This window comes from Schistocerca piceifrons, chromosome 4, assembly GCF_021461385.2.
Source record: "Schistocerca piceifrons isolate TAMUIC-IGC-003096 chromosome 4, iqSchPice1.1, whole genome shotgun sequence".
Classification (NCBI taxonomy): Eukaryota; Metazoa; Arthropoda; class Insecta; order Orthoptera; family Acrididae; genus Schistocerca; species Schistocerca piceifrons.
The window spans coordinates 1,340,731-1,355,440 of NC_060141.1; the positions used below are offsets into that span (position 1 = coordinate 1,340,731).

Consider the following 14,710-nt stretch of genomic DNA (forward strand, 5'->3'; position numbering starts at 1 on the left):
TCCGTCGGTCCAGCAGGACACTGCCACACCCCGCGCAGTCCGCCCGCCGCCCGACCGCGCGCGCAAGCCCCGCGCCGGATAACAGGAACAAGGCGCGTCGCCAGCGAGTGTCGGAGGCCACACGCACCAAACGAATGACAGGCGGTGCACCGAGCAGCTGTGTTGTGCGTGTCTCACCTACGTTCGGCAGTCGCCTCTGAGACGCCGAGGCGAGCGCGCACTCCGCGCCACCTTCGAGGTGGAAAGACGAGCTTTGCGTCAAATGTGCCACGGAAAGCAGCGATTGCGTGTGTTGCGAGAAGAGGCGAATGCTTCTTCTGGGGTGCGGCTACAGTATAAGGACGCCAACGGCCATACCATGTTGAATACACCGGTTCTCGTCCGATCACCGAAGTTAAGCAACATCGGGCCCGGTTAGTACTTGGATGGGTGACCGCCTGGGAACACCGGGTGCTGTTGGCTCTATCTCATTTTTTCATTTTTACGTCGCTGCACCTGCCAGCCCTCTTTTCATACTAACTTTCAGGTGTTGACAAAGATGCTTCCACAAGCATTTTGAACTACTGTATCAAACGCAAGATACGAAATTACAGTAATGAACTCAGTTTGAGCAAGAATGCGCGAAGGATGTGTGCTAGAACTCCTTGAAAATAACAACACACTACGAATCGACAGATGAGTTCTGAAATAAGTCAGGGCCTACTGTTTTGTAGCAGTGCTAAATTCCACAATGTAAATAAACAAAAAAAAAAAAAAGAAATAAAATCTTCCGTTCTCGTCCGATCACCGAAGTGAAGCAACAACGTTAGTAGTACTCGGAAGGGTGAGCGCCTGGGAACTCTGGCTGTCTTCATTTTTCGCTTTTCAGTCGCTACTCCTGGCAGCCAGCCTTTTTCCATATCACCTTTCTGTTGTGACAAAGAGACTTCCTCAAGCATTTTAAACGGCCGTAAGGTACGAAACTGCAGTAATTAACTCAGTTTGAAGGAGAATGTGCCAACCAAGTTTGCCAGGAAGTCTTTGAAAACGACAAAACAGTACGAATCGGGCGGTATGCTCCGAAATACGGTAGCGCCTGCCTATCGTTCTGCAGCGGCGTACAGCTCCAAGTTCGATTTCTAATCATAAATTTATTCTTTTGTCGTCTCGCCTCCTCCCGCAGACGTTTCTCGCGCTTGTGCTGTCATATGGACCGCGACCCGAGCGGCAGCGAGCGGCAGTCGAGCAAAGTCGGGACAAGTCGGGACGGAAGGGGGGACAGGCGCCAATGCACCGCGCAAATTACGCAAATATCTGGAAGCGCGGCGTGTGTCAGCCAGGTGAGAAAGCCTCCGTCGGTCCAGCAGGACACTGCCACACCCCGCGCAGTCCGCCCGCCGCCCGACCGCGCGCGCAAGCCCCGCGCCGGATAACAGGAACAAGGCGCGTCGCCAGCGAGTGTCGGAGGCCACACGCACCAAACGAATGACAGGCGGTGCACCGAGCAGCTGTGTTGTGCGTGTCTCACCTACGTTCGGCAGTCGCCTCTGAGACGCCGAGGCGAGCGCGCACTCCGCGCCACCTTCGAGGTGGAAAGACGAGCTTTGCGTCAAATGTGCCACGGAAAGCAGCGATTGCGTGTGTTGCGAGAAGAGGCGAATGCTTCTTCTGGGGTGCGGCTACAGTATAAGGACGCCAACGGCCATACCATGTTGAATACACCGGTTCTCGTCCGATCACCGAAGTTAAGCAACATCGGGCCCGGTTAGTACTTGGATGGGTGACCGCCTGGGAACACCGGGTGCTGTTGGCTCTATCTCATTTTTTCATTTTTACGTCGCTGCACCTGCCAGCCCTCTTTTCATACTAACTTTCAGGTGTTGACAAAGATGCTTCCACAAGCATTTTGAACTACTGTATCAAACGCAAGATACGAAATTACAGTAATGAACTCAGTTTGAGCAAGAATGCGCGAAGGATGTGTGCTAGAACTCCTTGAAAATAACAACACACTACGAATCGACAGATGAGTTCTGAAATAAGTCAGGGCCTACTGTTTTGTAGCAGTGCTAAATTCCACAATGTAAATAAACAAAAAAAAAAAAAAGAAATAAAATCTTCCGTTCTCGTCCGATCACCGAAGTGAAGCAACAACGTTAGTAGTACTCGGAAGGGTGAGCGCCTGGGAACTCTGGCTGTCTTCATTTTTCGCTTTTCAGTCGCTACTCCTGGCAGCCAGCCTTTTTCCATATCACCTTTCTGTTGTGACAAAGAGACTTCCTCAAGCATTTTAAACGGCCGTAAGGTACGAAACTGCAGTAATTAACTCAGTTTGAAGGAGAATGTGCCAACCAAGTTTGCCAGGAAGTCTTTGAAAACGACAAAACAGTACGAATCGGGCGGTATGCTCCGAAATACGGTAGCGCCTGCCTATCGTTCTGCAGCGGCGTACAGCTCCAAGTTCGATTTCTAATCATAAATTTATTCTTTTGTCGTCTCGCCTCCTCCCGCAGACGTTTCTCGCGCTTGTGCTGTCATATGGACCGCGACCCGAGCGGCAGCGAGCGGCAGTCGAGCAAAGTCGGGACAAGTCGGGACGGAAGGGGGGACAGGCGCCAATGCACCGCGCAAATTACGCAAATATCTGGAAGCGCGGCGTGTGTCAGCCAGGTGAGAAAGCCTCCGTCGGTCCAGCAGGACACTGCCACACCCCGCGCAGTCCGCCCGCCGCCCGACCGCGCGCGCAAGCCCCGCGCCGGATAACAGGAACAAGGCGCGTCGCCAGCGAGTGTCGGAGGCCACACGCACCAAACGAATGACAGGCGGTGCACCGAGCAGCTGTGTTGTGCGTGTCTCACCTACGTTCGGCAGTCGCCTCTGAGACGCCGAGGCGAGCGCGCACTCCGCGCCACCTTCGAGGTGGAAAGACGAGCTTTGCGTCAAATGTGCCACGGAAAGCAGCGATTGCGTGTGTTGCGAGAAGAGGCGAATGCTTCTTCTGGGGTGCGGCTACAGTATAAGGACGCCAACGGCCATACCATGTTGAATACACCGGTTCTCGTCCGATCACCGAAGTTAAGCAACATCGGGCCCGGTTAGTACTTGGATGGGTGACCGCCTGGGAACACCGGGTGCTGTTGGCTCTATCTCATTTTTTCATTTTTACGTCGCTGCACCTGCCAGCCCTCTTTTCATACTAACTTTCAGGTGTTGACAAAGATGCTTCCACAAGCATTTTGAACTACTGTATCAAACGCAAGATACGAAATTACAGTAATGAACTCAGTTTGAGCAAGAATGCGCGAAGGATGTGTGCTAGAACTCCTTGAAAATAACAACACACTACGAATCGACAGATGAGTTCTGAAATAAGTCAGGGCCTACTGTTTTGTAGCAGTGCTAAATTCCACAATGTAAATAAACAAAAAAAAAAAAAAGAAATAAAATCTTCCGTTCTCGTCCGATCACCGAAGTGAAGCAACAACGTTAGTAGTACTCGGAAGGGTGAGCGCCTGGGAACTCTGGCTGTCTTCATTTTTCGCTTTTCAGTCGCTACTCCTGGCAGCCAGCCTTTTTCCATATCACCTTTCTGTTGTGACAAAGAGACTTCCTCAAGCATTTTAAACGGCCGTAAGGTACGAAACTGCAGTAATTAACTCAGTTTGAAGGAGAATGTGCCAACCAAGTTTGCCAGGAAGTCTTTGAAAACGACAAAACAGTACGAATCGGGCGGTATGCTCCGAAATACGGTAGCGCCTGCCTATCGTTCTGCAGCGGCGTACAGCTCCAAGTTCGATTTCTAATCATAAATTTATTCTTTTGTCGTCTCGCCTCCTCCCGCAGACGTTTCTCGCGCTTGTGCTGTCATATGGACCGCGACCCGAGCGGCAGCGAGCGGCAGTCGAGCAAAGTCGGGACAAGTCGGGACGGAAGGGGGGACAGGCGCCAATGCACCGCGCAAATTACGCAAATATCTGGAAGCGCGGCGTGTGTCAGCCAGGTGAGAAAGCCTCCGTCGGTCCAGCAGGACACTGCCACACCCCGCGCAGTCCGCCCGCCGCCCGACCGCGCGCGCAAGCCCCGCGCCGGATAACAGGAACAAGGCGCGTCGCCAGCGAGTGTCGGAGGCCACACGCACCAAACGAATGACAGGCGGTGCACCGAGCAGCTGTGTTGTGCGTGTCTCACCTACGTTCGGCAGTCGCCTCTGAGACGCCGAGGCGAGCGCGCACTCCGCGCCACCTTCGAGGTGGAAAGACGAGCTTTGCGTCAAATGTGCCACGGAAAGCAGCGATTGCGTGTGTTGCGAGAAGAGGCGAATGCTTCTTCTGGGGTGCGGCTACAGTATAAGGACGCCAACGGCCATACCATGTTGAATACACCGGTTCTCGTCCGATCACCGAAGTTAAGCAACATCGGGCCCGGTTAGTACTTGGATGGGTGACCGCCTGGGAACACCGGGTGCTGTTGGCTCTATCTCATTTTTTCATTTTTACGTCGCTGCACCTGCCAGCCCTCTTTTCATACTAACTTTCAGGTGTTGACAAAGATGCTTCCACAAGCATTTTGAACTACTGTATCAAACGCAAGATACGAAATTACAGTAATGAACTCAGTTTGAGCAAGAATGCGCGAAGGATGTGTGCTAGAACTCCTTGAAAATAACAACACACTACGAATCGACAGATGAGTTCTGAAATAAGTCAGGGCCTACTGTTTTGTAGCAGTGCTAAATTCCACAATGTAAATAAACAAAAAAAAAAAAAAGAAATAAAATCTTCCGTTCTCGTCCGATCACCGAAGTGAAGCAACAACGTTAGTAGTACTCGGAAGGGTGAGCGCCTGGGAACTCTGGCTGTCTTCATTTTTCGCTTTTCAGTCGCTACTCCTGGCAGCCAGCCTTTTTCCATATCACCTTTCTGTTGTGACAAAGAGACTTCCTCAAGCATTTTAAACGGCCGTAAGGTACGAAACTGCAGTAATTAACTCAGTTTGAAGGAGAATGTGCCAACCAAGTTTGCCAGGAAGTCTTTGAAAACGACAAAACAGTACGAATCGGGCGGTATGCTCCGAAATACGGTAGCGCCTGCCTATCGTTCTGCAGCGGCGTACAGCTCCAAGTTCGATTTCTAATCATAAATTTATTCTTTTGTCGTCTCGCCTCCTCCCGCAGACGTTTCTCGCGCTTGTGCTGTCATATGGACCGCGACCCGAGCGGCAGCGAGCGGCAGTCGAGCAAAGTCGGGACAAGTCGGGACGGAAGGGGGGACAGGCGCCAATGCACCGCGCAAATTACGCAAATATCTGGAAGCGCGGCGTGTGTCAGCCAGGTGAGAAAGCCTCCGTCGGTCCAGCAGGACACTGCCACACCCCGCGCAGTCCGCCCGCCGCCCGACCGCGCGCGCAAGCCCCGCGCCGGATAACAGGAACAAGGCGCGTCGCCAGCGAGTGTCGGAGGCCACACGCACCAAACGAATGACAGGCGGTGCACCGAGCAGCTGTGTTGTGCGTGTCTCACCTACGTTCGGCAGTCGCCTCTGAGACGCCGAGGCGAGCGCGCACTCCGCGCCACCTTCGAGGTGGAAAGACGAGCTTTGCGTCAAATGTGCCACGGAAAGCAGCGATTGCGTGTGTTGCGAGAAGAGGCGAATGCTTCTTCTGGGGTGCGGCTACAGTATAAGGACGCCAACGGCCATACCATGTTGAATACACCGGTTCTCGTCCGATCACCGAAGTTAAGCAACATCGGGCCCGGTTAGTACTTGGATGGGTGACCGCCTGGGAACACCGGGTGCTGTTGGCTCTATCTCATTTTTTCATTTTTACGTCGCTGCACCTGCCAGCCCTCTTTTCATACTAACTTTCAGGTGTTGACAAAGATGCTTCCACAAGCATTTTGAACTACTGTATCAAACGCAAGATACGAAATTACAGTAATGAACTCAGTTTGAGCAAGAATGCGCGAAGGATGTGTGCTAGAACTCCTTGAAAATAACAACACACTACGAATCGACAGATGAGTTCTGAAATAAGTCAGGGCCTACTGTTTTGTAGCAGTGCTAAATTCCACAATGTAAATAAACAAAAAAAAAAAAAAGAAATAAAATCTTCCGTTCTCGTCCGATCACCGAAGTGAAGCAACAACGTTAGTAGTACTCGGAAGGGTGAGCGCCTGGGAACTCTGGCTGTCTTCATTTTTCGCTTTTCAGTCGCTACTCCTGGCAGCCAGCCTTTTTCCATATCACCTTTCTGTTGTGACAAAGAGACTTCCTCAAGCATTTTAAACGGCCGTAAGGTACGAAACTGCAGTAATTAACTCAGTTTGAAGGAGAATGTGCCAACCAAGTTTGCCAGGAAGTCTTTGAAAACGACAAAACAGTACGAATCGGGCGGTATGCTCCGAAATACGGTAGCGCCTGCCTATCGTTCTGCAGCGGCGTACAGCTCCAAGTTCGATTTCTAATCATAAATTTATTCTTTTGTCGTCTCGCCTCCTCCCGCAGACGTTTCTCGCGCTTGTGCTGTCATATGGACCGCGACCCGAGCGGCAGCGAGCGGCAGTCGAGCAAAGTCGGGACAAGTCGGGACGGAAGGGGGGACAGGCGCCAATGCACCGCGCAAATTACGCAAATATCTGGAAGCGCGGCGTGTGTCAGCCAGGTGAGAAAGCCTCCGTCGGTCCAGCAGGACACTGCCACACCCCGCGCAGTCCGCCCGCCGCCCGACCGCGCGCGCAAGCCCCGCGCCGGATAACAGGAACAAGGCGCGTCGCCAGCGAGTGTCGGAGGCCACACGCACCAAACGAATGACAGGCGGTGCACCGAGCAGCTGTGTTGTGCGTGTCTCACCTACGTTCGGCAGTCGCCTCTGAGACGCCGAGGCGAGCGCGCACTCCGCGCCACCTTCGAGGTGGAAAGACGAGCTTTGCGTCAAATGTGCCACGGAAAGCAGCGATTGCGTGTGTTGCGAGAAGAGGCGAATGCTTCTTCTGGGGTGCGGCTACAGTATAAGGACGCCAACGGCCATACCATGTTGAATACACCGGTTCTCGTCCGATCACCGAAGTTAAGCAACATCGGGCCCGGTTAGTACTTGGATGGGTGACCGCCTGGGAACACCGGGTGCTGTTGGCTCTATCTCATTTTTTCATTTTTACGTCGCTGCACCTGCCAGCCCTCTTTTCATACTAACTTTCAGGTGTTGACAAAGATGCTTCCACAAGCATTTTGAACTACTGTATCAAACGCAAGATACGAAATTACAGTAATGAACTCAGTTTGAGCAAGAATGCGCGAAGGATGTGTGCTAGAACTCCTTGAAAATAACAACACACTACGAATCGACAGATGAGTTCTGAAATAAGTCAGGGCCTACTGTTTTGTAGCAGTGCTAAATTCCACAATGTAAATAAACAAAAAAAAAAAAAAGAAATAAAATCTTCCGTTCTCGTCCGATCACCGAAGTGAAGCAACAACGTTAGTAGTACTCGGAAGGGTGAGCGCCTGGGAACTCTGGCTGTCTTCATTTTTCGCTTTTCAGTCGCTACTCCTGGCAGCCAGCCTTTTTCCATATCACCTTTCTGTTGTGACAAAGAGACTTCCTCAAGCATTTTAAACGGCCGTAAGGTACGAAACTGCAGTAATTAACTCAGTTTGAAGGAGAATGTGCCAACCAAGTTTGCCAGGAAGTCTTTGAAAACGACAAAACAGTACGAATCGGGCGGTATGCTCCGAAATACGGTAGCGCCTGCCTATCGTTCTGCAGCGGCGTACAGCTCCAAGTTCGATTTCTAATCATAAATTTATTCTTTTGTCGTCTCGCCTCCTCCCGCAGACGTTTCTCGCGCTTGTGCTGTCATATGGACCGCGACCCGAGCGGCAGCGAGCGGCAGTCGAGCAAAGTCGGGACAAGTCGGGACGGAAGGGGGGACAGGCGCCAATGCACCGCGCAAATTACGCAAATATCTGGAAGCGCGGCGTGTGTCAGCCAGGTGAGAAAGCCTCCGTCGGTCCAGCAGGACACTGCCACACCCCGCGCAGTCCGCCCGCCGCCCGACCGCGCGCGCAAGCCCCGCGCCGGATAACAGGAACAAGGCGCGTCGCCAGCGAGTGTCGGAGGCCACACGCACCAAACGAATGACAGGCGGTGCACCGAGCAGCTGTGTTGTGCGTGTCTCACCTACGTTCGGCAGTCGCCTCTGAGACGCCGAGGCGAGCGCGCACTCCGCGCCACCTTCGAGGTGGAAAGACGAGCTTTGCGTCAAATGTGCCACGGAAAGCAGCGATTGCGTGTGTTGCGAGAAGAGGCGAATGCTTCTTCTGGGGTGCGGCTACAGTATAAGGACGCCAACGGCCATACCATGTTGAATACACCGGTTCTCGTCCGATCACCGAAGTTAAGCAACATCGGGCCCGGTTAGTACTTGGATGGGTGACCGCCTGGGAACACCGGGTGCTGTTGGCTCTATCTCATTTTTTCATTTTTACGTCGCTGCACCTGCCAGCCCTCTTTTCATACTAACTTTCAGGTGTTGACAAAGATGCTTCCACAAGCATTTTGAACTACTGTATCAAACGCAAGATACGAAATTACAGTAATGAACTCAGTTTGAGCAAGAATGCGCGAAGGATGTGTGCTAGAACTCCTTGAAAATAACAACACACTACGAATCGACAGATGAGTTCTGAAATAAGTCAGGGCCTACTGTTTTGTAGCAGTGCTAAATTCCACAATGTAAATAAACAAAAAAAAAAAAAAGAAATAAAATCTTCCGTTCTCGTCCGATCACCGAAGTGAAGCAACAACGTTAGTAGTACTCGGAAGGGTGAGCGCCTGGGAACTCTGGCTGTCTTCATTTTTCGCTTTTCAGTCGCTACTCCTGGCAGCCAGCCTTTTTCCATATCACCTTTCTGTTGTGACAAAGAGACTTCCTCAAGCATTTTAAACGGCCGTAAGGTACGAAACTGCAGTAATTAACTCAGTTTGAAGGAGAATGTGCCAACCAAGTTTGCCAGGAAGTCTTTGAAAACGACAAAACAGTACGAATCGGGCGGTATGCTCCGAAATACGGTAGCGCCTGCCTATCGTTCTGCAGCGGCGTACAGCTCCAAGTTCGATTTCTAATCATAAATTTATTCTTTTGTCGTCTCGCCTCCTCCCGCAGACGTTTCTCGCGCTTGTGCTGTCATATGGACCGCGACCCGAGCGGCAGCGAGCGGCAGTCGAGCAAAGTCGGGACAAGTCGGGACGGAAGGGGGGACAGGCGCCAATGCACCGCGCAAATTACGCAAATATCTGGAAGCGCGGCGTGTGTCAGCCAGGTGAGAAAGCCTCCGTCGGTCCAGCAGGACACTGCCACACCCCGCGCAGTCCGCCCGCCGCCCGACCGCGCGCGCAAGCCCCGCGCCGGATAACAGGAACAAGGCGCGTCGCCAGCGAGTGTCGGAGGCCACACGCACCAAACGAATGACAGGCGGTGCACCGAGCAGCTGTGTTGTGCGTGTCTCACCTACGTTCGGCAGTCGCCTCTGAGACGCCGAGGCGAGCGCGCACTCCGCGCCACCTTCGAGGTGGAAAGACGAGCTTTGCGTCAAATGTGCCACGGAAAGCAGCGATTGCGTGTGTTGCGAGAAGAGGCGAATGCTTCTTCTGGGGTGCGGCTACAGTATAAGGACGCCAACGGCCATACCATGTTGAATACACCGGTTCTCGTCCGATCACCGAAGTTAAGCAACATCGGGCCCGGTTAGTACTTGGCTGGCTGCCCGCCTGGCAACACGTGTGCCGCTCGCTATTGTGCGTCCCAGGTAGCCGAGGATTACCGGCCGCCGAGCCGTCGCCGCCCGACATCCTACCGCGCCGCGCCCGCGCCCGCCGCCTGCCGGCTCCCGCGCCGCGCCTGCCGTAGCCGTTTCGCCGTAGGCGATCGTGTTTCAACGATTTGGTGAGTGCTCTACGAAAAAAAATGACAACGTTCAATCGCTCAAGTACGACGATTCAGTGCGCGTTTTGATCGTGAACACGAACGGCCGTCCTCTTTCGATATAGAGGAGTGGATGTTTCACGAACTTAAAATTCAGGAGGACGAATTAGAGGGGTTGCAGCTTGATTTCACGCTGCTTAGCCTCTTTCTGAAGTTGAAAACGGACGTGAGATGCGAGACGCTTGTAAACGTAAGCGGTGGTGTAAGAAAATTTAAACACAGAGATGGCCGCGTCAGCGATGTAAAAATAACGTACGCCGGACACGGCGTGAGGAACATAAAGGTGTATAACCTCCCCTTCGAGGTGCCAAATGAGGAAGTCGCACGCTACTTCAAGCTGTACGGTGAGGTTCTCTCTGTAACGAGAGACTTCTGGGGTACTGGGCACCGGTATAAAGTGGACTCTGGTGTTAGGTCCGTCAGGATGGTCCTACGAAAACACGTGCCGTCGTTTATTGTAATAGGAGGACACAGAGGTGTTGTCCAATATAGCGGACAACCACCGACGTGCTCCATCTGCAGTTCGACTGAACACATGAGGAGCAGCTGCCCCAAAAATAAGAGAGTGGCTCAGCTGCCGCGCGAAAACGCGGACAACGCAGCGGAGCAGGCGGCAAGTTACGCCGGAATTTTGTCGGGCCAGAGCCCGCGCGCCAACGACGAGCCTGCCGTAGCGGAAGCAGCGGCGCCTGCCGCGCCAGCCGAGGCCGCCCAGTCGGCAACACCGGCCCCAGCGGCGGCCGCCGCGGTCAGCGCAGGGGAGAAGCGGCACCTGAGCTCCGACTCGGACAACGAGACCACAATGGAGGCCGAGCCGGCGGCCGCCCCCTCCCCCGCCGCCCGGCGGCTGAAGGTCACGCACGCCGCCGCGCCCGCCCAGCCGTCAGCTGAGGCTGTCATTCACGGCAGCCAGCTGGCCGGGCCCAGCGCAGAGGCCACGCCCACCTCGTACACCGAGGCGCGCGAGATCGCCATCAAGAAGCAGGTGACCAAACTCGCCCGCATCTTGAAGGAGTCCGACGACGAACCGAAGGAGTCTAACGAGCAGCCGCAACCGGCGTCCAAAGCCAAAAGGCGGCGTAACAGGCGGAGAAGCCGCAGCAGCAGCTCAAACGACGAGAGGATGGAGACCTCCGACGGGGAAGCGTCGGACATCTCGCCCGAAAACGCGCGAAAACAAACCACCGAACCGGAGGACCTAGTCCTACGGCCGGACCGCCCACAGCAAGTTCAACCCCCGCCTCCACATAGCGCTTAAATGCAGGAACGCTCTGGCTATAACGTCATCACGTGCAATGTCAATAAAATGAATTCGGTTGTGAAGATAGACGCCCTCACGGAGTTCCTGCAGCACCGAGCTGCCGATGTAGCGATATTACAAGAAGTCGTCACCACGGACTTGGAACAAGTACCGGGATTCGACGTCTTCACGAACATTGACGCAGAAACGAGAACTGGCACTGCTGTAATGGTGAGGAATGGTATCGACACAGAGGACATCAAGACCCTGACTGACGGCCGTGGAATAGCAATCAAAATAGCTGGGACGTACTTTGTCAACATCTATGCGCCGTCAGGCACAGAAAACAAGAGGGCCAGAAGCCAGTTCTTCAATGAAGATATTTGTGCACTCCTTCCACGCAACAACAGCAATGTTGTGCTGGGAGGCGATTTCAACTGCGTGTCTGCTCCGGAAGATCAAGTCCCGGTACCTAATCTGTGCATGGAGCTGCAGGAACTCTTAAGAAAACTGAATCTACGCGACTCTTGGCGTCTATTATACCCCAACACAACAGAATTCACGTACTTCCACAACCGCGGAAGAAGCAGGCTAGACAGGATTTATGTGACCAGAGAGTTGGCCGCCTCTGTATCACGTGTGGAAGTCTGCCCTGTGATCTTCTCCGACCACTGTGCCTACATTTGCAAGCTCCAGCTGCCAATGAATAAAATATCAGGAGGAAGATCAGCGTGGAAACTTAACACAGAACATCTAAGTGACGCCAAACTACAGCAGGAGATAGCGCTCACACTAGAAGAAAGTCTACAGACGCGACAACAATATCCTTCCACCACCCAATGGTGGGTCGCATCTGGGAAACCACACATAAGGAAGACGCTGATAAGGCACAGTGCGGAAAAGGCTTTCTGGAGGAAGAGCACGGCAGACTTTTACACGCAGTGTCTGAAGGACGCGCTCAACTGTCCTCCAGACGACGACCTGCTTCTCACGCGAGTGAGAGGAATAAAGGCGCGACTACTGAATATCAGGCGTCAACAAATGAAAGGCGTCGTCGTCCGCAGCCAGACACACGGCGCCACTGAAGACGAACCTGCCACACTGCACCACCTGCACAGGGAGAGGGAGAGGGCACAAAACAGAACTGTAAGAGAGCTTAGCGACGCAGCTGGCCGCAAAATAACAACTAGGAGGGACATGATGCGTCACGTAGAAGACCACTTCTCTGATCTCTTCAAGGCAGAGGAACCAGATGACGCAGAAACAGCAAAACTACTACAAGGAACGCGCAGATGGCTGAACGACACCGATCGCGCTTTGCTGACGGAAGCTGTGTCAGAGGATGAAGTGAGAGCCGTCCTCAAAACCTGCGCCAACGGCAAAGCTCCAGGAGCGGACGGATTACCGTCAGAATTCTACGCCACCTGCTGGGACAAAGTAGGTGGAATAATAACAGAAATTGTGAACGAAATTCTGGACGGGAAGGAGATACCACCTCCGTTCCTGGAAGGGACCATCACGCTGGTACCGAAAAATAAGGCGCCAAAAACGTTAACAGACTTCCGCTCAATTACCCTCCTAAATGCGGACTACAAGCTCGTAGCGAAATGCGTCGCGGAAAATATGAAGCTCGCCCTCAAAAAAGCAATCAGCCCATGGCAGACATGTGCAGTGTTAGGCAGAAACATTTTCGACGCCGTCTGCACGTACAGAGACGTTATAGCCCACGCCGCATCCAACAGAGCGACTGCAGCGATCATCTCTGTAGACTTCCAAAAGGCCTTCGACAGGATCGGTCACCGGTACCTGCTGAAGACCTTGGCAAGACTGGGTTTTGGCTCCGAATTCGCTCAAGTCATCAAAAACATGTTAACAAATGCCACGTCAAGAGTTACTGTAAATGGCTGGACATCTACGCCAATAAAACTGGGGAAATCTGTGAGGCAAGGGTGCCCACTGTCGATGGCACTATTCACAGTAGCCCTCGACCCAGTCCTCAGGAAACTCGCTGCCACCGTCAACGGCTACAAGCTGAACGATATAAACGTGACATGTATGGCATATGCCGATGACTTGAGCATTTTCGTGGACGGTAAAGAGGACATCGACAAAGTCCTCCCAATAATAGAGTCTTTTGGGAAGGCATCTGGGGGCGAAAACCAACCCCAAAAAAACCGTGCTCGTCCCGATAGGGAACGGGAAACTGAGAGAGGCCAGACCATGGTACCAGGTGACCGACAAATATAAAGTTCTAGGTGTTCAGCTGCAGGCCAGCCCACTCAAAATGGCCGCAGAGAACTGGCGGAACATCCTGAACACCACGAGAGGACTCGTCAGGACACACGCCAACAGAAACCTGACGTTGGATCAGAAAGCACAGCTGATCAACGAAACGATCCTGGCGAAGGCTTGGTACATGGCACAAGTCATGAACGTACCAACAGAAATAGGGAAGTCTATAGGAAGCGCTGTATACTACCTGCTGTGGAGGCGGGAAATTCTCAAAGTGTCGCAAGCCACCAGCACTCTCCCTAGAGAAGAAGGGGGGCTGGGCCTGATAGATGTCACGAGAAAATGCGCGGCACTGTTGCTCCACCGAGCTCTACAAATGGAGGACAGAAGTGTAGACTGTACCACGTCGTCTCTACTGAAAGAACACAGACCCGATTCCGGGGAAGCGCCGGTAGATGTCAGTAGAATACCCTACAAGATGCGCTACTTGAAGCAGATAGTAATGGACAGTAGCTACATCTCATCCACGCTAGCAGTGAAAGAGATGAGAACTGCAGCGAAAATCTATCGTGCACTGAGAGGCAAACAAGGAAGAAGCAGAACAGAGACGAATCTTCCAGACCACGACTGGCCACAAGTCTGGAAGAATCTCTCTGAGAAAGCCATACCTCCGGAAGCTAGAGACACGTGGTACAAAGTCGTACACAACAAGATACCCACGAACGAGCGGCTAGCGCGCATCGGCATGCGTGAGTCGCCGCACTGCGAAGCGTGCAACGAGATCGACACCGTGGAACACCGCTTCACATGTCCGACAAGTCAGGCGATATGGGAGACGTGCAGGAAAATGGTGGCACTCATGAACAGGGTGGACCACCGAACTATAGAAGCCACAGCCCTCACCATCCCGGCTGCAAATTGTTTTCCACGTCCCAAACGCGTCGCGACCATGTGGACGTTCGCGATGACAGCGCACGCCATAATCGCGAAAAAACAAACGGACGGAGTGCAGTTCCTCACCGATCTCTGGGAGGAACACAAGCGAGCCAAGCGGAAAAACAACTACAGGCAGACGTTCCAGAACTACCTACAGATAGCGCTGGACGCCGCCTTCAAGGACGCCCTCCGTCCCCACACGCCACGACCGCCGCCGCCGCCGCCGCCGCCGCCGACGCCGCCGACACCGCCGACACCGCTGCCGCCACACCACGCCCCCCCCTAGTCCTCCACGCCTCCGTCGTCACCGATGCAGAGACCTCCAACGCCCCCAAAGTGTT

General features: G+C 53.4%; 7 non-coding genes and 1 pseudogene across 7 annotated transcripts; all 8 read left to right on the forward strand.

Moving 5' to 3' along the window:
- The first annotated feature begins 343 nt into the window (after positions 1 to 343).
- Positions 344 to 462, forward strand: LOC124796564. Its single transcript, XR_007016783.1, has one exon. It is a non-coding gene; the product is annotated as a 5S ribosomal RNA (ribosomal RNA).
- Positions 463 to 1,673: 1,211 nt separating this feature from the next.
- Positions 1,674 to 1,792, forward strand: LOC124796576. Its single transcript, XR_007016785.1, has one exon. It is a non-coding gene; the product is annotated as a 5S ribosomal RNA (ribosomal RNA).
- A 1,211-nt stretch (positions 1,793 to 3,003) lies between these two features.
- Positions 3,004 to 3,122, forward strand: LOC124796578. The gene has a single exon (XR_007016787.1). It is a non-coding gene; the product is annotated as a 5S ribosomal RNA (ribosomal RNA).
- Positions 3,123 to 4,333: 1,211 nt separating this feature from the next.
- Positions 4,334 to 4,452, forward strand: LOC124796579. The gene has a single exon (XR_007016788.1). It is a non-coding gene; the product is annotated as a 5S ribosomal RNA (ribosomal RNA).
- A 1,211-nt stretch (positions 4,453 to 5,663) lies between these two features.
- Positions 5,664 to 5,782, forward strand: LOC124796580. Its single transcript, XR_007016789.1, has one exon. It is a non-coding gene; the product is annotated as a 5S ribosomal RNA (ribosomal RNA).
- A 1,211-nt stretch (positions 5,783 to 6,993) lies between these two features.
- Positions 6,994 to 7,112, forward strand: LOC124796581. Its single transcript, XR_007016790.1, has one exon. It is a non-coding gene; the product is annotated as a 5S ribosomal RNA (ribosomal RNA).
- Positions 7,113 to 8,323: 1,211 nt separating this feature from the next.
- On the forward strand, positions 8,324 to 8,442 carry LOC124796582. Its single transcript, XR_007016791.1, has one exon. It is a non-coding gene; the product is annotated as a 5S ribosomal RNA (ribosomal RNA).
- A 1,211-nt stretch (positions 8,443 to 9,653) lies between these two features.
- Positions 9,654 to 9,771, forward strand: LOC124796628 (annotated as a pseudogene).
- The last annotated feature ends 4,939 nt before the right edge of the window (positions 9,772 to 14,710 follow it).